A 21,568-nucleotide genomic window follows, 5' to 3' on the forward strand; every position below is an offset into this window, starting at 1 on the left:
GAGCTCTGCAGCTTGTGTGGGACCAAAGGCCCTGGGAATACAATACTGAGCCCTCTGAACTCATTTTATTCTTTATTGTATTATTTGATTCCTGGGGCTGAATTAAACATGAAAACAGAAGAAAATATACCCTTAGATATAGAATCTGAGTCATTACCTGGAGATTTCTGAGGGAGTTGACACTGAGGCATGAGACACATGTGTTTATTGGTCAGTTGCCTCAACTATGGAACAAAGGTTGATCCTGCCCCTCGGATCCTTTGGAGGTTGGATATGATGCATCCAGAGGGATTAACTGGCAGCTCGGAGAGTAAGATCAGAAGTCAACAGACACTTGTTTCTTTTACCCAGACAGAGTTAGAAAAACACAACTCCTTTTATCATAACAGCAGCAAGGGCCATGCCTGTGGGAGGAGGAGCAGGGAACCAGGGCTTCCCCCTTTCTCCTTCCCTGCCCTCCCCCTTCCATCCCTGCATTGGTCCAGCTGCTATCACTATCCTGGAACCGCTCAACTCAGGCTCTGGCCCTGCCCATGTCACAGAGAGGAACATGCGCAGTTTCTTGCAGACACAGAAGCAGCTGTGGAGTAGGGAGGTGGCGGTTATTCCCCTGAGCAGGCGCTGAAGTCCTTGTTGAAGTCTCCACTCCAGAACCTGCGAGTCCAAGTCCTGGGAGGCTGTGCAGTGGAGGCGCCACATTCCTTTCAGTAGAAACTGAAGATTGATAGGAGCCTGCTGGCTGGGGGGAAAGACCAGGAGGTCTCCCTTGTGCCCATTCGCCAATCCCCAGTCCCGCTTTGCTGATCGCCTCTCCTGAGCCCCGCGCCGGCTGGGGCTGCACACGGGGCAGGGCCCCCGCAATCGCCATGCCCCGCCTGAGCCCCACGCCGCCCGGCCCACACACGGGGACCTGGATGGTGGCTCCCGCTGTCCAGCCCTGCCTACAGTATGCAAAATAGCCGCCATCTTTGTTGGCAGTTAATTTGCATATCGCTCTGATTAGCCAATGGGGGCATAGTGAAGGTACGGTCAATTACCATGTTTTTCTATTACTAGATAGGATTGTTACATTTCACATTGTCCCACAGCTCCCTTAAGCTGTCTTTCTGTTTTTTATTATTTTTTTCTTTTTGATTCTCTGATTGAGTGATAGTTTCAACTCGGTCTTCTAATTCACTGATTTGATCCTCAGCTTCCCCTAATCTGCTGTTTATTCCTTCCAATGTGTTCTTTATTTGTATTATGTCATTCTTTATCTCAGACTGTTCTTTTTTCATAGTTGCTATATCTTTTTTCATGCTGTTGAGCATTTTACCCATCATTACTCTGAACTCTGTTTCAGATAAATTTTTTTATCTCTGTGTCATTTATCTCTTCTTCTGGAGAATTCTCTAGTTCTTTCATTTGGGGGTTGTTTCTTTGTCTTCTTATTTTGGCTTTCTGTTTGGGTTTGTGACTATGTATTAGATAGATCCTCTACATCTCTCAATCTCTAGTGCAGGACAGTGTTAAAGGTTGTATCTGGCTAATTAGATCAAGTAAAGACTCAAAGCCTCCAGAGACTGCCTCTGCCTACAGACTGATAGGATTCCGAATTGAATTGCCCTCCAGGGAATCATCCTCAGGTGTGAAGAGTTTTTTTAAACAGGGTGGGGCAGTTACTTCTGCCTGGAGACTAATTGTTATTTTTAATCTCTTAAGTGGCCTTAGGGCAAGAGGTTTAACAATAGGGTGTGTCAACTATCATCCTCCCCAGCAAGGCAAATGTCTGTGTGGGAAAGATGTCCTCTGCTTCAAGAGGTAATGATTCAGCCCAGGAAACTAGGGATGTCTGCTGTTTGAGCTCTGTCCCCAAAGGCCCTAGTCCTGGCTTCTGCTCTCACAGCTCCAGTCCACTTTATCCTTCCTCTGCCTGAGCACAAGGTGGGTAGCTCCACAGGAAATTTAGTGTGTTGACCCTTTATGAGGGTGCCTGAGTTTTCAGCTGTTACTCCCTGGCAGACAGCACCCTGTTGCTTTTCAAAGCCAGATGTTATGTGGGTATCCTCTGTTTTGCTGCTCTCTGTTGGAGCATCCAGCTAGGGGCTTAGATCCCAAAGTTCTCAGTGGCAACCCTCCACAGCTGAGATATCTCTCCAGGACTTCAGTTGCTGTCTGTGGGTGCCCAGCCAGCACTTTCCCGCCTCTGTCCCTCCTACCAGTCTGTATGTGGTCTCCTCTTTTGATCCTCAGGTATCACGGTTCTCTCCTGTGAGTTTTCTGTTGATTATTCAGAGAGTTTTTCATATTTTAGTTGTAATTCCAGGTTTCGTTTTTGTTTTTTAAAGGAAGGGAAGGAGAGAGAGAGAGAGAGAGAGAGAGAGAGAGAGAGAGAGAATCATCTGTGTGATGGAGACACATTGATTGGTTGCCTCCAGCACACACCCCAACTGGGGCTGGGGATCAAACCTGCAACCCAGGTACCTACCCTTGACAGGGAATTGAACCCCAAACCCTTTTGTGCACAGGCTGACATGCTATCCATTGAGCCACACAGTCCAGAGCCCAGGAATTTTTTTTAATAAGATTCAGCTCAAAAGGCAGGAACACAGTGCAGGAGACTTGACAGCTCAGTTTATAGTTTTCCCCTGACATGACAATGACAGTTAGCTCTGATTATGAATTTTGGCCAGTTAAACATGAGGATTCCTTTTAGGCAGATATATTCCTTATTGGGGTCTACATTTCAGACTTAAGATTATGTTGGAGAAAATAAAATATTAATAATGAGGATTCAACTATAAAGGTATAGTTTCTTCTATATATAAATTGAGAGTTTAATTTTTAAAAAGCACTGTTTTCTGTTCACCATCATGCTTAAAGCAAAGTTTTTTGGTTTTTTTTATTGCAAAAATCTGTCTTGGGTCAGCACATAAAATTGAGCATACACATCTACTTATCTTCTTTTCCAAGACTGCATTAAGGTAAAAAAGGAAACGTATTTTTTTAAAAATATATTTTATTGATTTTTTACAGAGAGGAAGGGAGAGGGATAGAGAGCTAGAAACATCGATGAGAGGGAAACATCAATCAGCTGCCTCCTGCACAGCCCCCACTGGGGATGTGCCTGCAACCAAGGTACATGCCCTTGACCGGAATCGAACCTGGGACCATTCAATCTGCAGGCCGACGCTCTTATCCACTGAGCCAAACCGGTCAGGGCGGAAAGGTATTTTTTAAAAAATAAATCCCAAATATTTCTAGAAACAAGTTAATGACACTATCAGTTAACCAAACATTTTGAGATAGTTGAGTACAATAGAAAGCTATTGGGATAGAAACTTCTGATTCAAGATTACACACTAAGAACACACTTTTGTCTTCTATTCTCTTCTTAAACTTCAATGAAATAGAAGCAGCACTGCCAACATAAGCAGTAGTAGAGGCAGGCTTTGGTGGGGTTAGGGAGGTGAGGAACTCACTTTTATGTGGATGGTTAAAACAACAGAAAAAACTGCAACCCAGAGTAGGTGTGATGGTGCAGTGACAAGAAAAAAAAATCCTGAGATGTCCTAAATTAAATTAACAACAGGCCTGAGGGTGAAAAAAAAAAAGGGAAAAGGAGAGTTAATCAGTTAAAAGAGCCATGGTCAGAAACCAGCAAAAGACTGCTCACATTCCTGAATGATTGTTGAAACTTTGAATCAGCTTTCATACAGCTATCTTATCTTTTATCTAGAGACAATAGCCAGCCACCAGACATCACTACATCCTGCTTATGCATGAACTTCCCAGATTGTTGTCCACAATCAATGCAAATCAGCAAACACTTCTTCCTTATTGACTATATACCTATCCCAGAATTAGCCCTGCTTCATTTTCCCACCCATCCCCCTTATCTACAGCCACTGCACATTTTTTTCAAAACAACTTACATCTCAAAACTTATTGTATAAAAGAATCCCATCAATCTCAGCATGGAAGAAATGTCTGTCTTCAATTTCTAGCCCTGTCACTGATGGTTCAGATTGATATCCCTGTAATGCCCTGGATGCAAGCTGTTGTCACAAAGAATCAAGAGACGCTTCTCATGCAAATAGCAAAGGGTTTATTGCTTTCAACATGCTGGGGCTCACAGCTTACTCTGAACACAGAGAAGCGGCTGCAAGTCTCGACCAAGAGTTTAAGCACAGGTTATATACTTTTTAGCAAATGGGGGAAGTAACCTGGGGTCATTCTACTGGAGATTTGGCGCTGTGTCAACATACCTATCTGCTTTCGGCGGGGAGGGAATGTAGTTTGGAATTTTTCACTAATGATCTGGCTTTCTAAGTGAGTTAATGCCTGTCTGGTTTTTTTATCAGGCGTTTGTCCTTCAGTTCCCTCCCGGGCTGCAGCCATCTCCTGTAACCTCCCTGGCTGCAGCTGTCTCCCATAAAAGTTGTTTGTTCTGTCTGCCCCTTCTGACCTTTCCTGATTACCCTGGTGCCGTTTGTTCCATCTGCCCCTTCTGACCCTCCTGATTATATTGGCGCCTCTCATTCCCCCCTTTTTCTGTGGATGGTTTTTAATCTTAGAGACTTTCAGGCTTAGCTAAGGCTGAGTATTGTTGCCTGATAATAAGGAGTTTAATGTCCCCTACCCTCTGTTGTATGAATTCTATAATTTTATTTATAATGCAGGGTTTTATAGAGAGAATTAACAACAGGATTATAAGCGGTTTAGCAACTGCTGATAAGAGGGTTGTTAACCATGGCGACTGTGTAAACTAAGATTTAAACCAACTTTTCTGCGCCTCCCTTTCCTTCTGTTGCTCGGTCAGCCGCTGCCGAAGTTTGGTTATGGACTCCTCTACTATCCCTGTATGATCGGCATAAAAATAGCATTCTTCTTAAAATTTCTTTATGGCTATTAAAAAGCCAAATGAAGATTAATTTATCTATTGTCCTGATGTTTGCATAAACACAACAAGAATGGTAACTGACTACCTTTGCTGGAATCTCATGGTTGAATCTTAATGTGCCCCGTAGGGCCAGGAAGCCATGCCACCCAGCTGCCATCAGGCCCGCCTGCAGTATCTGCTGAGTTAGGTGAATTCTTCACCTGTAGCAATTACACCTGAGCCCACGCTCCAGGCTTTAAGCCCATCTCAGTAGCCCTCCTACTTGTTGCGGCCCAGAGTGTATGGGGGTTCCGCAGGAACGTAGAGGCATCCCTACTGCTCCCCTTTCACTCTTACCAATCGCCAGTGATGGTAGGGCATCGGCCTGACACTCCAGCGCCAGCCATCTTTAGGGCTTCCAAGCAGAATACCAGGCTTTCTTCGTGGCATTTTTATTGGCTTCAAGTCTTTAGAGTTTAGATAGGGCTCTTTAAAACATGATACTCCAGTCAAAGTTTTTCGTTAATAAAACCACTATTAGGAACCGGTTTTATTGAATCTATGCAAAGAAATGTATTGCTATGTTAGCATCGCCAAATTTCGGAGGAATTACATAAGAAGAAAGATATACTGATCTACTCTAAGATTTTCTGATTTTCCTTGCTAATTTTTTTTAATTGTTGGCATTAAACTTTCTTTTTATGTATAATTATGCTTCAGACTTTTCATTTTAAACAGGCCTTTTTTTTTTTTTTTTAGACTACCCCTGACATGGGCATGGTCATAAAGGCCTGCAAGCAGTACACAGGCTGCCAATTGTTAGCTGTCTCTCAACAGAGACCAAAACCTGATGGGCACTGTTCCCTGCCCAGGTGGGCACCTGCCCTCTTGGCAGCTAGGTACCCTTTACTTTTTGGGGTTCACCCCACATAGTATCCTTCTAGGATAGCCAATATACATTCAAACCTGCAAGAGAATTAAAGGTTAATGTGACATATTAACACAATGAAACATAATATAGGCATTATGGCTGCTTTAGGCAGCCACATCTTTTGCTATTAAATATGTGATTCTATAAATTGTCTTTGTCTCTTTGGAGCCATGTCCATGAAGATGCAGGCATTATCTAAGTCTATTCAATGTTACCAGCATTAGGCAGGTCGAGCACGCTGTAGCTTGACGAAGTCTTTCCGGATCATGGATGGGTCCGCTGACCGGACGTGGGTGTGATGGACTCAGGTCACGACGCCGTCTATCTTGAGAGCGGTGGGGGTCGTCAGCACCACGGAGTTGGGTGTAGGGACCTTTCCATCGAGGTTCCAGGAGGTGCCTTTTGCCTGGGTGGCGCCAAGGCGCAGCCAAATGTCCTCGTGCGCCCTCTGGAGCCCTTTCAAGAAAAGAGACAATTCTTGCAGCAAGAAAGTCAGGAATGATAGGGGGTGGGGCCTGACCAGCTTCATTCTTGTCTATTTTTACAGATTTCAAGGCCCATTATCTTTTTTCATAGGCAGGGGGAAAGGCCCATTAAGTTTTTGCCTTGAGGAACTGTGAGCCCCATCCTTAAATGTCCCAATTAGACTAGAATTCCAAAATTCCAACCCAGCACAGAATATTACATAGAAAATCAAAGTTCCCAGTACAGAGGAGCCCTCAAACATATTTACATCTTTTTCGTGAACAAGTATTTTTATAGTCTTGGGCTCTTGAGTAGATAACAGGAACATCATCCAAGTCCCCTGATGGGGGCTTGACAGGAACAGATGTGGGGGCCTTTGGCTGGGGGGGGGTATAAAGTCTCCATTCTTCCTCCCTCGGCACTGCTAAGGGCAGGATCATTGAAGAGGTCTCTTCACTTAGGCAGGGCTGTGCTGAGCCATCTGGGGCAAAAGTGGTTTCTGCTTTCATTTTGGCTAAAAGGTCTCTGCCCATTAGAGGGACCAGGCAATTTGGCAAATACAGGAATTCATGAACCACCTGATGGCCGCCTAACTGACATCGGCGGGGGCGGCAGAATAGTCTGCAGCTGTGGTCCCGGTAGCTCCAATAATGGTGACTTCCTGTCCTAAGAGGGGAGCTACCTTCTGAGTAACTACCGAGTGCTCTGCCGCTGTATCAACCATAAAGTTCACAGTCTGGCCCCCGATTTTCATTTCGACCATCGGTTCATGGGGGCCCAGTTGGAAAGAGCCCAGCCTGTCCTAGTCAGGGTCAGCTGTTGCCAGTCCGAGGAGGTCTGCCTCAGGCGGCTCTGGCCAATAGCGGCTGGGTGGTTTGGATGGCCTTGCCAGCTTCTTTTGGCCTGCTCCTGCCCTGCCTGCCTCTCCACTTTTGCTACTAAACCTTACTCTGTCCCTTTTTATACATGCAGAACTGGACTTAAGGCAGCGAGTTTTGAGCAATTTTAAATTTTTTTAACATATATTTTATCATTCATGTTGCAGGGAGGGACCGGGTTAGCTCCTCCTGAATGAAAGAATTAATCAAAATAAGGCTTATTTTCTAACTTCATTTGTCCCTGGGCGTGGACAACAAATGATACTACTCAGATTGACATAAACGATTTAATCTTTGTTTAGGGAGGCAAATGCAAAGCATTTACTCCAAATGTCTTTGGTTTAGGGAAGACAGGATTTTTGTTTAGTTTTTCTATTCTACTTGTCCCAGCTTACTGGTCTATCATGCATTCAATTTTCTTTTAATATTTATCTTTTTTTTTATTATATATACAACCTTTACAAATTTCATTTTTTTAGGTTAGCCTTCAAACCTTCTTTCTATGTTTTTCAAAAATGCATAACCATGCCTTAGACCTTCTATTAAGTATTTTTTTACCTTCCTCCATCACACCAAAGCTGTACATTTTAGTTAGTTAGAACTCTAAGCTTTAATTAATTTTTAAGGTGACATGTAAGTAATTAACATTTTTTAGATTAGCAATACATTCATCATTTTTTTTTAGAGATATAAACAAAAATTTCATTAGCTAAACAATTTTAAACAACAAAGATATATACTTAAACAATAAAGATAGATAATATTCTCCATTAAAACTTTGAATCACCATAGCTAGCAATTATCAGTTTGTGAGTATACAGGCCTTGTTGATGTCATCTTGGGATAGCTGTCTGTCTCTCTGTGGTCAGCGACTTCTCGTAAACTTCAAAAATACAAGACACAATTAACCAATAGATTCAATTCTACCCTCTAGATTTTGTACGAGGCATATTCAGATTAATATTGTATATTATGTCTCTTCAAAATACCTAGATGAACATATTTTTTTTTTATTGTTTGACTTAGTAAACTTTAAGGTCTCAAGTTCCCAGCAGCTATGGAAAACCACACCTGAGGCTGGCAAACAGGCCTGGCCCAGCCCTTGACTTTAAAACCACCATTTTTCTCTGGGGAAAGTCAAGAAGCAAATTTGTAGCTACATAATTTCTTGAGATTCAAATCCAATTATTATTATTAAGGTATTTACTTTGGCAAATTTTGTAACAGAGGCAATTTTACTGAATTTTCTTTTGGAGGCTTGTTGCTAGAACAAGCCTGCATTGCTTCCCTGGGTAAAATTAGCCATTTTCCTTAGGAAATAATCAGTCTTGGGTTTTATTCTGTACATGTGTGAAGAGACTCTAGTTCAAAACTCTATCTAAATGTCCAAAAACAGGACAATTGCGCGCATTAGTTTTAAACCAGCTTTTCTCTTTACACGTGAACAGAAATATCAGACACATTTTAAAACTTTTCAATTACAAGAAGGACTTTTTGTCATCTAGCTGGCGCGATCTCCATGGGAAGAGCCCTGCTCCCGTCCAGAGTAGCCGCGCCGCCCCCAGGTGTCCGGCCCGTGGGCTCCGCGTGGGACCTTTCCCAGACCTTCCCCCGGACCCGACGCCGCCGGGGGCCTCGCTGCTCCGGCCTCCCGCAAGCGACTCGCCGGCCTTGCTCCCCTGTGCTCCGCCCAGCTTCACTCGCTCGACACAAACCCAGGGCCAACGCCGGCCAACGCCGGCCACCGCCGGCTGCTGCCGCCGCCGCCGCCAGGCTCCGCAAATGAGTCCGCGCCCGGCCCGAGCCCCCAGGGCCGCCGCTGAGGGCGGTCACTGCGCACCGCGCTCCCGCACGCTTGCCCCCCCCCCCCCCCCGTCTTTACACTCACATACTTTCACCAGACATTCATTCAGAGTTTAAACAATCCATTCAATTCTTAACAACTTCCCAATTTCTGAGGGAGCTCTAAAGCCTCCTGCAATCTCCTTGAACTGATCAATCACAATACCCAAAGGAGCAGTCTGAGTCTATTCCATAACGTCCGTCCAGGAGGAGCAGAGGGTGGAGGGGAGGGAGCAGAGGGTGGAGGAGAGGGGAGAGCCGGCTTCACAGGGAGGATTGCCGGCTCAGAAGCAGAGACCGAGGACCTAGGGAGAGAACCAGGGGGTAAGAAGGGCTTGACCCACGCCGGGGGGGTTCTCACATAAGTCTTGCCAGACTAAAATGTAAGGCTCCTGGTCCGGATGTCCGTGTCGGCCAGGCTGAAAAACCAGATTCCTCACTTCCCTGATGAGAGGCAGATGGAAAGACCCCTCTGGGGGCCATCCGACATTAAGGTGGGCCACTCGGACGAGCAGAAAGTCTGCCATTTACTCTTTCTGATGATAAGGGATAGATTTTGAGCTCGTCCCTTGACTTCTGACCAGCGGTCCAGGGTCAGAGACAAAGGAGTAGAAGCACTCTGGCCCATGACAAACAGAAAACACAGACTAATAACAGACAACAAAGAACAAATAACCAGAACAGACACAACGCGTTGAGACAAAAATTGAAGGATCCAAAAAAGAAGGTTTTTCAAAGCCAATTGACCCAGCTGGCAACAGAATTACAGAATCAGAATCAGAAACAGACGAGAGGAATCCAGGCGTCCCTGGTCCTCTCCAGACTCCACCAGGGCGTCCCCCGGGGATGTGGCCTGCGACCTCCCGACACGTCTGTCTGCCGCAGTCGGGGGAGGCTCACGCCCCTCCCCGACAGCCACCAGACCGAACAGATTTGCTAGCACTGACCGAACAGATTTGCCGGCTCTGACAAAATTCGAGCTCTCAATATCTAAGCGATCGCTATTCTTATTCAAAAAGGCGCCGTCACTTACCCCAAGAAGCGTCTGTTGGAACGTTGATACCCGAAGGTGGCTGCGGTTAATCTCGGTGGGACCTCCAAATGTAACGCCCTGGACGCAAGCCGCTGTCACAAAGAACCAAGAGACGCTTCTCATGCAAATAGCAAAGGGTTTATTGCTTCCAACATGCTGGGGCTCACAGCTTACTCTGAACACAGAGAAGCGGCTGCAAGCCCCGACCAAGAGTTTAAGCACAGGTTATATACTTTTCAGCAAACAGGGGAAGTAACCTGGGGTCATTCTACTGGAGATTTGGCGCCGTGTCAACATACCTATCTGCTTTCGGCGGGGAGGGAATGTAGTTTGGAATTTTTCACTAATGATCTGGCTTTCTAAGTGAGTTAATGCCTGTCTGGTTTTTTTATCAGGCGTTTGTCCTTCAGTTCCCTCCCGGGCTGCAGCCATCTCCTGTAACCTCCCTGGCTGCAGCTGTCTCCCATAAAAGTTGTTTGTTCTGTCTGCCCCTTCTGACCCTCCTGATTATATTGGCGCCTCTCAATCCCAGAACCTGTTTTGCTTTCTTTCTAGTAGCATATGGCCCAATAAACTCTTTTTTAAAAAATTCAAACTTAAAAGCTATTATTTAACAGGGGATAGGGGGAAGTTGTTAAGAAACAAGCCTGTAAAGAGGGACAGTAACTGAAATAAGTGCCTATCCATCTGAATGTTTTTCCTTTTTTCACATCTCTTTGGAAATTTTTTGTTGACATTACTTTCATGGCAGTGGTGGAATCTGAAATGACATAGACTTTCCTCCCAATGCAATCTTAAACTAATGCATTAGTACCTGCATGAGCCCCTAGCTAGGGTATCTTCTCAGCAGTGCCTAAAGTTCTTGGGTAAGTCCTCTCTGATTCAACATGTCTCACGATTTCAATTGAAGTCTCAAAGAACCTTTCTACTTTAGGTATTGGACCCTCATCCAGTTTCAGCCCCAATCCATGTTTCTAGACAGAGAAGGAACCGCCGCCCCCTGTCCCCCCACCCCCACACACAACACAATCCATGTTTTTAGACAGAGAAGGAACCCCCCCGCCCCCACACACACCCCCACACCCACACACATCATATAATTCATGTTGGTCCATATGGTGGCAAACCAAGGACAGGAATCTTTTATCTAGTTTTGCAATGGGTCCATATGGTGGCTGCCAAAAAAGGGAATTCTTCATCCATGTTTAGATTCAGCCCCGTGAGGGCACTCACACTAAAAGAACTCGAAGGCACACCTTGAAAATGAGCTCCAAAGTAAAATAAATCAAATGGTATACCTATTTTAAATGGCTTTGGAGGTCTCTCCCTGCCCCCTATTTTATCATGGGGGCGGGCTAGGCAGCAACGATCTTGTGCTAGGGCACCACTTTTAGCACCATCTTCCTTTTCTCCTCTCTAGGAAAATCTGTCACTTTTTTTGGTATATTTTTTATTGTTTATAGTATTATAGATATCTCCCATTTACAAGCCCCCCCACCCTTAGTCCCCTCCATCCAACCCCTACCTCCAACCCAGGTCTTTACCACCCTATTACCCATGTCCATGGGCTATGCATATAAGTATATAAGTTCTTTGGTTTATCTCTTCTCATCCCCCCACCCTCACATGAAGGTATGTCAGTCTGTTCCATGCCTTCATGCTTTGGGTCTTATTGTATTGGTCAATTAATTTTGTTCATTAGATTCCACAAATAAGTGAAATCATATGATATTTATCTTTCTCAGATTGGCTTATTTCACTGAGGATAATATTCTCCAGGTCAGAGTATCATGCTAAGTGATATAAGTCTGTCAGAGAAAGACAAGTATCACATGACTGCACACATATGTGGAATCTAAGTAACAAAAGAAACTGATGAATGAAGTGGATGCAGAGACATGGAAGCATGCAACAGAGTGTGGAATCTCAGAGGGAAGGTGGGGGAGGGTGGGTGGGTGAGTGGGAGGTAATCAACTAAAAACCTTGTATGCATATGTGCATAACCCATGGAAACAGAAAATAGGGGGGTGAAGGCCTGGGGTGGTGGTGCAGGAGTGAGTTGGAGGGGGTCAACAAGGGAAAAAAGAGGACATATGTAATACTTTCAACAATAAAGAATTATTTTTAAAAAATTCTCCAGGTGCATCCATGCTATACCAAGGTCCCAAAGGGTAAGAGATCCCTCTTTTTTAAAGCTGCATATTCCCTTGTGTAAATGTTCCACCATTTTTTTATCCATTCATCTACTGACAAGTTTCATTTATCCATGAACACTTGGGTTGTTTCCAAATCTTAGCTATTGTAAATAACGCTGCTATCAACATAGGGGTGCATATATTCTTTCTGATTGGTGTTTCCTAATTTTTTAGGATATATTCGAAGAAGTAAGATCACTGGGTCAAATGGCAGTTCCATTTTTAATTTTTTGAGGAAACTCCATACAGTTTTCCATAGTGGCTGCACCAATCTGCCTTTCTACCATCAATGAACTAGTATTTCCTTTTCCCTGCATCCTGACCAATCTTGTTTGTTGATTTTTTTGTATTAGCCATTCTGACTGATGTGAGGTGATATCTCATTGTGGTTTTAATTTGCATTTATCTGATGATTAGGAACTTTGGGCATTTTTTCATATGTCTGCCCCGACCTGCAGGGCACGCTTCATGGGTACACCGCACCAAATCCTGCAAAGGAATGAGAGGATAGGAGACGCGAAGAAATGGAGGCAAGACAAAGTTCTGATCAAGCCTCAGTTTTATTCTTTACAGCGAGTGGTATTTATACTGTTTCTAGAGGAGGGGGCGGGCAAAGGAAGTCGTTAAGGATGAAACAGGCTTTGGAATGTCGCAGCTTATCAGCGGAGATGTAGCTTGCTTTGTGCTTAGGGTGAGGGTATGTTATTTAACTCCAGGCTAAATCGCAAGGTTAACTTTTAACTCCAGGCCAAATCGGGAGTTGGCTTGGAGGAGCCAGAAACCTATTGTTGTAAGCTGGAGATGTATATGTGATTTATAATGGCTCCCAACAATTCCTCCCTTACCATTTAGTTAAGGGTGGGCATTAACCGACTGGGGGAGTAGTGACCTGGTTCCTCCCATGAGATCGGCAGATCTCACCTCTGGTGGCTCTTGGTATCTTTTGGGGAGGAGAGGCAGAGCCAACAATTATATATGTATGGATACCAACCTCTGTGCAAACCAGATGTGCTCACAGAGAAATCCAGAGGCGGTCGAGAAAATTTTGATTTTCTGTTTTGACCTTCCCTTGCAGTGCTTTGCCCTGCACCCAGACGGTGCCCATACCATACCTCTATATAGAGTGTAGGTAAGCATTCCTCTGGCTTTATGCTGTCCCCGTGGGGAGGGAGCTCTGGCAATCACAATCACATTCTCGGTCTATAGTAGTTAAACGGTGGTAGTGAACCTGAATGGGTTTGGCCAGGATGCTATCAATTAGCTGTTTGACAAAACTTGTCAGTTTCTTAAAAGCCCATGGACCAAAGGTTAAAATTAACAGTGAGCTGACAAGGGGGCCAAGTGCAGGAAGCAGGTAGGGGAGTAGGCCATTGAGTCCGCTCCAAAGGGGGTTTTCGAACAGCTCTCTTCGCCTTTTCACCAGGTCTTCCTGGAGTTTTCTTATCTTGTCTCAGACGATTCCAGATTTGTTGGCATAAAAACAGCAGTGTTCCTGTAGGGCTAAACATATTCCTCCCTGCTCTGCTATAAGTAAATCTAATCCTCTTCTATTTTGTAAAACTACTTCTGCTAGGGAGTCAATTTGGTCTTGGAGATCATTGATAGTACCTGAAAGAGCCTGAACATCAATTAACTGATTAGATAATCTATTATAGGTATGTAATGCGGTTCCTAATCCAGCTGTGCCAGTGGCCACAGCTCCAGAGACTCCCAGTCCTATAAGTAAAGGAATAAATTGGACAGCCCGCTTACTGCGTCCAGCAATGTAATCAAGGCTGGGTAGGGGGACAGGTTCTCCCCCTGGAATAATATCAATGTCAGGGAGAATACTAGCCTGAACACATAATCCTGTCCAGTTTAAAGGTAGAGCTGTATAGGCCATATTACCTCCACATACAAACACTCGTCCAGGAGCGGGGCAAAGGGAGGAACTGTGATTGTGAACGGGAGAGCAGTTAACAAAGCTAACGAAGCCTACATCTAGATCATAACTATTATTCTGGGGGAGTTTTTGTAGACATGAGGAAAAGTTGAATGCAACAGGTTGAGTTCTAAAGGGCAAACTGAGGGTACAATTATTATTAGAAGTGATGTTACTGATGTCATCTGGAATGACAAGGGGCATAGGTGTACCTAGGGTCATGCATAGCCAACAGTTTTCTGCAAGGGATGGATTGGAGGCATTTAAAGCACGGAGTGTGGCTTCTAAGATATCAGAGGTTTGGGTGTCTAGATCTACTCCTTGTGATTTAGGTAAGGCTAAAGGGTGATAGTGGAGGGGAGGATACATGTTTCTAATGAATTCTTCAATTTGATTCTGAACTAGGGCTTCCCTGACTCTGTCAGAATTTATAGTATGATAGGCAGCTTTCTCATTTGATGACCCATCAGTAAAAACAGTTAAAGCTCCAGGAATTGGTTCCTGCGTAGTATTTTTTGGTATAATGATGGAGGTCTTATATAAAAATTGTAAAAGTTTATCTTTTAATAGGTGACAACTAAGTTCCCCTGAATATCCATTTAACCCAATTTGCCAATTTTAAGTCAGTTTGAAATAGCATTTATTCTTTTAACTTTACTTGTCCTAAGTTATGGACAGTAAATGACCTTAATTAAATTTCTGGTATTAGTTTTTGGGTAAATTTACATAAACTTTGTTTAAGGAGACAAAACACAAATTATTTAATTTAGCTTTTGAGGCCCAATATATTGATTTTTAATTTTAGTTAGGCATCTGAAGGAAACCTCTTTTTATTTCCTTCCAGACAGCTTTCTTTCTCACACAAGCAACAAATGTAAGAAACATGGTTGCCTTTTGAGATTTTAACAAATACTGTCGCAAAGCTATATATTTCAAGTGATTATTTTAAAAAGGCAAAGCGAAGCAAGTAAATTTAGTATTTAGTAAACTTTTGATTCACAAGGGACAAATGCTGCCCCACCTCCAGCCTAATTTAAAATGCAGCGGCGAGGAGCTTTTGTTATTTCAAATTACATCTTAAAATTCCACTGCTGTATTTTAAGAAATATTAAACAAAATTACTTGTTTTGCCCTTTCTCAGAGGCAAAAACCTAAAATATATTTATTAATTTATATTTGATAAAGCTTTCCATGTGATTTCAAGTATATTAAATTGGCTTTATTAAAAAATCCTTTAAGAAGAGAGAATAAACTTTTGAAAACATTTCAGGGCCCATGAAATGTCCCAAAGTCATTCCTTGGTTATAGTTTTGAAATCCAACTTGAAAGACCATCAAATATATATGTATATATATGATTTAAAGATTATATACCTTTTATAATTATTAAGAGATCAATTAAATTAAAACTGATCTTTGTATATAAAATTTCTGTTGGGATCACAGAATTTATCCTCTTTTTTAATCAGATCAATGAGTAACATATTTTGAATTCTAATTATTTCAGAGAAAGCACAAGATTTTCTTAAAAATAAATTTCTCTATGTTAGGCATTTAGTTACCACAATTATAATTTTTCCCAATTTGATTTAACTAGAACTTTTTAGCTGGCAAGTCAAATATTTAGCATTTCTCGATCAGTAACATTTTTAGGAATAAACTTCAAAAAATGCAGGACATAATCAACCAACAGATTTAATTCTGTTCTTTAGATTTTGTACGAAGTACACTTAGATCTTATTTAATTCAGTATCATGTCACTTCAAGATACCTAGGTATAAACTCCAAGGTCTTAAATTTCACAGCAGATTTGGAAAACCACACTTGAGGCTGGCGAGGCAGGCCTGGCCCCAGCCTTTGATTTTAAAACGACCATAATTTTTCCTCTGGGGAAGGCCAACAAACAAGGTTGTAGATACATTGCTTCCTGCCCCTTGCTAGTCGGTGGGAAGTTTCAATATTGGCCTGGGGGAGGAAGGGGGGGGCTGTTTTCCCTGGAAGAGTAAATTGACCACATTCTTTAAGAATGTGCTACATGTGGGAAGCAACTAGCCCCTTTTCTCATTAGAAATGTTTTGGCCAGCCTTTTCAATTAACAAAGGGCTGGTTTTTTACCGGGCTACTTAGATTTTTATAATTAATATAGATCAACAATTCCTGAGACTCAAATCCAGACTATCATCCCAAGGCAGTTATTTTGGTAACTTTTCTACAACAGACAATCTCACTAAATTTCTTTGAGGCTTTTAAGATTAACTTTGGAACAGGCTTTATTAACATTTCAAAAATCACTCTTTATTATGGAAATATACCAATCTTATTGTTAGAACCAGCCTGCATTTCTTCCCTGGCTCAAATATGCCATTTTTCTTAGGAAATAATCAGTCTTGGGTTTTATTCTGTACATTTGTAAAGAGATTTTTAGCTCAAAACTCTATCTAAATGTCCAAAAACAGGACAGTTGCGCGCATTAGTTTTAAGCCAGCTTTTCTCTTTACACGTGAACAGAAATCCCAGACGCATTTTCTAAATTTTGTAAAACTTTTTTAATTACGAGAAGGAGATTTTAAATTTGAATACTGGGGAGGAGGCGTCCATATAGGATCGCCATGTGTTCCTTTTTCCTTTCCCCTACATATCCTGTTTTGGGGGAAGTTTTAGCAAATGACTCAGATGGCGTATTTTTCCCCAAAGTTATGCTTAATAGAAAAAGACTTTTTAAATTTTTTCCTATTTCGCTTTCTAAAGTCATGGCTAGCACCCAAGGTTATCTTAGCCAAAGTTTGGTTGTCATAAGATGTTCTAAAGTAAAGAAGCCTTTTAAATCTTTCTTTTTAACCCTAAATCTTCGTGCTCTGAGGGACTCCCTGAGTCCTTCAACAAGCCTTTTGAATCTTTCTAACCCTAAATCCTCGCACCTTGAGGGACTCCATGAGTCCTGTAAGAAGCCTTTTGAATCTTTTTAACCCTAAATCCTCGCACCTTGAGGGACTCCCTGAGTCCTGTAAGAAGCCTTTTAAATCTTTCTTTTTAACCCTAAATCTTCGCGCCTTGGGGGACTCCCTGAGTCCTTTAAGAAACAGGTCATGAGAACTCAAAGCCTGACCCATGTCTTAGCCTCTTCCACATAAGCCTCCGGGACGTATAAACCCCGTACCAGGTCAGCCCAGGAGTCGACAAGGAGATGAACCAGCGAGGAAGATGCCAACCGTCACCTCAAAAGAGAGGCCCCTGTCCACATGTCATAGGTCTGGATGTTGAAATTCTCTGCTGAGACTACTTCAGTCCTGTTTATGCCACAGGTGTGTTTTCCTACGTAAGCAACCGGTTGGTATAATCCGCCAACTCGGACCCCTAGATCAGAGCTCCCCAGATCAAAACTTGTTTTCAAGTGCCTTCCTCGGAGCTGCTTCTGCAGCTCACTCCTCCTACGTAAACAGCCGGTTGGTATAACCCGCCAACTCGGACCCTTGTGAGGCAGGTAACCTGCTAGGACCCTCAGGCATTCACCAGTCGGGAGTCAGGCACCCCATGAGTGCTCACAAGGTGGACGGCTTGCGTTTTTAAGTAGGCAAGGAGTTTTCCCGGAGTAACAGTGACACAAGTTCTTACTGGATTACTTCTAATTTAGGGTGGACGGTTTAAGCTTTAAAGTAGGCAAAAACACTTACTTCATAGTCTCAGCTGGAGTCCCCATTTTCTCAGAAAGACCACTAAGACAAGGTGAACGCAGGGTTTTTGGAAGGAGTCAACCACGTGGAACGAAACCAAGGGACAAGCCTAAGTGATTCGGAGTTCTCTCCGCCGAAATCGGGTACCTTTCACTCTTCCCCAAAACAACAAGAGAGTGCTCAAAGTGGACTAGAGGCAGGAGACAAGGGGGGAGGCAATGAGGGAAGAGAATGCCTATCCAAAATGAATGCGTTCACTTACCAAAGCAACAGGTCTGACTCGCAAAGCGGGTAAGCAGAGCGGCGACCAGGAAAAAAGCAGGCTGACTCACAGGGTGATCCCAGTGGCGCCAAAGGGGGTCCGGCCGGACATAAAAAGTGAACGTTCCTGAGGAGGATTGGAGAGCGGAGATCACGTTTGGGCGCCAGTTATGCCCCGACCTGCAGGGCACGCTTCGTGGGTACACCGCACCAAATCCTGCAAAGGAATGAGAGGATAGGAGACTCGAAGAAATGGAGGCAAGACAAAGTTCTGATCAAGCCTCAGTTTTATTCTTTACAGCGAGTGGTATTTATACTGTTTCTAGAGGAGGGGGCGGGCAAAGGAAGTCATTAAGGATGAAACAGGCTTTGGAATGTCGCAGCTTATCAGCGGAGATGTAGCTTGCTTTGTGCTTAGGGTGAGGGTATGTTATTTAACTCCAGGCTAAATCGCAAGGTTAACTTTTAACTCCAGGCCAAATCGGGAGTTGGCTTGGAGGAGCCAGAAACCTCTTGTTGTAAGCTGGAGATGTATATGTGATTTATAATGGCTCCCAACATATGTCTCTTTTTTAAAAAAATATATATTTTATTGATTTTTTTACAGAGAGGAAAGGAGAGAGATAGAGAGTTAGAAACATCGATCAGCTGCCTCCTGCACATCTCCCACTGGGGATGTGCCTGCAACCCAGGTACATGCCCTTGACCGGAATCGAACCTGGGACCCTTCAGTCCGCAGGCCGACGCTCTATCCACTGAGCCAAACTGGTTTCAGCTTCATATGTCTCTTGTTCATTAGTATGTCCTCTTGGAGAACTATCTATTCAGGTGTTCTGCCTACTTTTTTTTATTGGATTGTCTTCCTTTTGTTGAGTTGTACGAGTGCTTTATATATTTTGGATATTAACACCTTATCAGTTGTATCATTGGCAAATATGTTCTCCCATACAGTGGGTTCCCTTTTCATTTGTTGTGCAGAAGCTTCTTATTTTGATGTAGTCCCATTTATTTATTGTCTCCTTTATTTCCTTTGCCTTAGGAGACGTATTAGCAAAAATTCTGCTATGTGAGATGTCTGAGATTTTACTGCCTATGTTTTCTTCTAAAATTTTTATGGTTTCATGTCTTACATTTAAGTCTTTTACACATTTTGAGTTTATTCTTGTGTATGGTGTAAGTTGGTGATCTCATTTAAACTTTTTGCATGTAGCTATCTGGTTTTCCCAACACCATTTGTTGAAGAGGCTGTCTTTATTCCATAGTATGATCTTGCCTCCTTTGTTAAATATTAATTGACCATAATGGTGTGGGTCAATTTATGGGGTCTCTGTTCTGATCCATTTTTCTATATGCCTGTTCTAATGCCAGTACCAGACTGTCTTGGTTATAAAGGTTTTGTAGTATAGTTTGATATCTAGTATTGCGATCCCTCCAACTTTGTTCTTTCTCAAGATTGCAGCTATTCAGGGTCTTTTATGGCTCCATATAAATTTTTGGAGTATTTGTTCTAGCTTTGTGAGGTATGCCATTGGTATTTGAATAGGAATTGCATTAAATCTATAGATTGCTTTGGGTAGTACAAACATTTTAATGATGTTAATTCTTCCAATTCATAAACATGGTATACGTTTCCATTTTTTTATATCATCCTCAATTTTTTTTTCAATGAAATATAGTTGTCCAAGTACAGGTCTTTTACCTCATTAGTTAAGTTTATTCCTAGGTTTGTTATTTTATTGTTGTTGCAATGGTAAATGAAATTGATTTTTTTATTTCTCTTTCAGAGAGTACATTAATAGTATAAAAAAATGCCATGGATTTCTGGATGTTGATTTTGTATCCTGCTACCTTGCTGAATTCATTTATTAAGTCTAGTAGTTTCCTCGTGGCATCTTGAAGGTTTTCTATCTACAATATCATGTCATCTGCAAATAATAACAATTTTACTAACTCTTTCCAATTTGGATGCCTTTTATCTCTTCTTCTTGCCTGATTGCTGTGACTAGGACTTCCAGACTATGTTGAATAAGAGTGGTGAAAATGGACATCTTTGTCTTCTTCCTTTTCTTAAGGGAAAGGATTTTAATGTTGACCATTAAGTATTATGCTGGGTGTAGGTCTGTCATATTTGGCCTTTATTATGTTGAGGTATGATTCCTCTATTGCCACTTTCTTGACAGTTTTTATTTTTAAAAAGATGCTGGATTTTGTTGAATGCTTTTCTTGCATCTATTGATATGATCATGTGATTTTTGTCTTTCAATTTGTTTATGTGTTGTATCACATTTATTGATTTGCAGTTTTTGTACCAGTCTTGCATCCCTGGAAGAAATCCCACTTGATCATGGTATGTGATCTTTTTAATATATGCTGGATCCAATTTGCTAATATTTTATTGAGGATTTTAGCATCTGTTCATCAGGGATATTGGTCTGTAGTTTTCTTTCTTTATAGTGTCTTTATCTGATTTTGGAATTAGGATAATGCTGGCTTCATAAAAAGAGCTTGGAAGTGTTCCTTCCTCTTGGATTTTTTGGAATAGTTTGAGCAGGATGGGTATTCTTCTTTGAATGTTTGGTAAAATTCTCCTGTAAATCCATCTGCTCTAGGACTTCTGTTTGCTGGAAGTTGTTAATTTCCTGCTTCAATTTCATTGGTTATTATTAGCTTACTCAGGTTTTCTGATTCTTTCTGATTCAGTTTTAGAAGATTGTATGTTTCTAGTAATTTGTCCATCTGGCCCAGGTAGTCCAGTTTGTTGGCATACACTTGTTTGTAGTATGTGCTTACAATCCTTTGTATTTCTGTGCAGTCCATTGTTATGTTGCCTCTATCATTTCATTTCTGATTTTATTTATTTGGGTTCTTTCTCTTTATTTCTTGATGGCTCTGGTTAGGGGTTCATCAATCTTGTTTATTCAAAGAACCAGCTCTTGGATTCATTACTCTTTTGTACTGTTTTTTTCTTTTTATATTCGGTGTCATTTATTTCCACTCTGATCTTTATAATTTCCTTTATTCTACTTCCTTGGTGCATTTCTTGTTGTTCTTTTTCTAATCCATTTAGTTGTAGGGTTAGTTTATTAGTGCTTTTTGTTGTTTCTAGAGGTAGGCATGTAGTGCTATGAATTTCCCTCTCAGGTCTGCTTTCACCATCTCCCATAGCTTTGTGTGGTTTCTTTGTTCTTTTTTATTTGTTTCCAGGAAGTTTTAAATTTCTTCTTTGATCTCTTTGGTAATTTATTTGTAGTTTAATGACATGCTATTTAGCCTTCATGTATTTGAGTGTTTTAAGTTTTTTTTTTTTTTATTGTAGTTGGTTTCTAATTTCATGCCATTGTGATCTGAGAACATGCTTGGTATTATATTAATCTTCTTAAATTTGTAAAGGCTTGTTTTGTGCCCTAACATGTGATCTATCTTTGAGAATGTTCCATGTGTGCTTGAGAAGAATGTATATTGTGTTGCTTTGGGGTAAAATGTTTTGTAAGTATCACTTACATCCATCTGA

General features: G+C 42.1%; 1 long non-coding RNA gene across 1 annotated transcript in view; it reads right to left on the minus strand.

The window, feature by feature from the left end:
* Positions 1-3,029: 3,029 nt before the first annotated feature.
* The window catches only part of LOC139006691 (uncharacterized), a 32,762-nt gene continuing 14,223 nt past the window's right edge, over positions 3,030-21,568 (minus strand). The window contains exons 2-3 of the long non-coding RNA XR_011470792.1: positions 18,059-18,274; positions 3,030-8,018 (exon numbers count right to left, since the gene is read on the minus strand). This is a non-coding gene — a long non-coding RNA (uncharacterized lncRNA). The remainder of the gene's footprint in view (positions 8,019-18,058; positions 18,275-21,568) is intronic.

The sequence above is a fragment of the Myotis yumanensis genome, unplaced genomic scaffold (assembly GCF_028538775.1).
Source record: "Myotis yumanensis isolate MYYU_CA2020_CCGP unplaced genomic scaffold, mMyoYum1.0.hap1 SCAF_3, whole genome shotgun sequence".
Lineage (NCBI taxonomy): Eukaryota > Metazoa > Chordata > Mammalia > Chiroptera > Vespertilionidae > Myotis > Myotis yumanensis.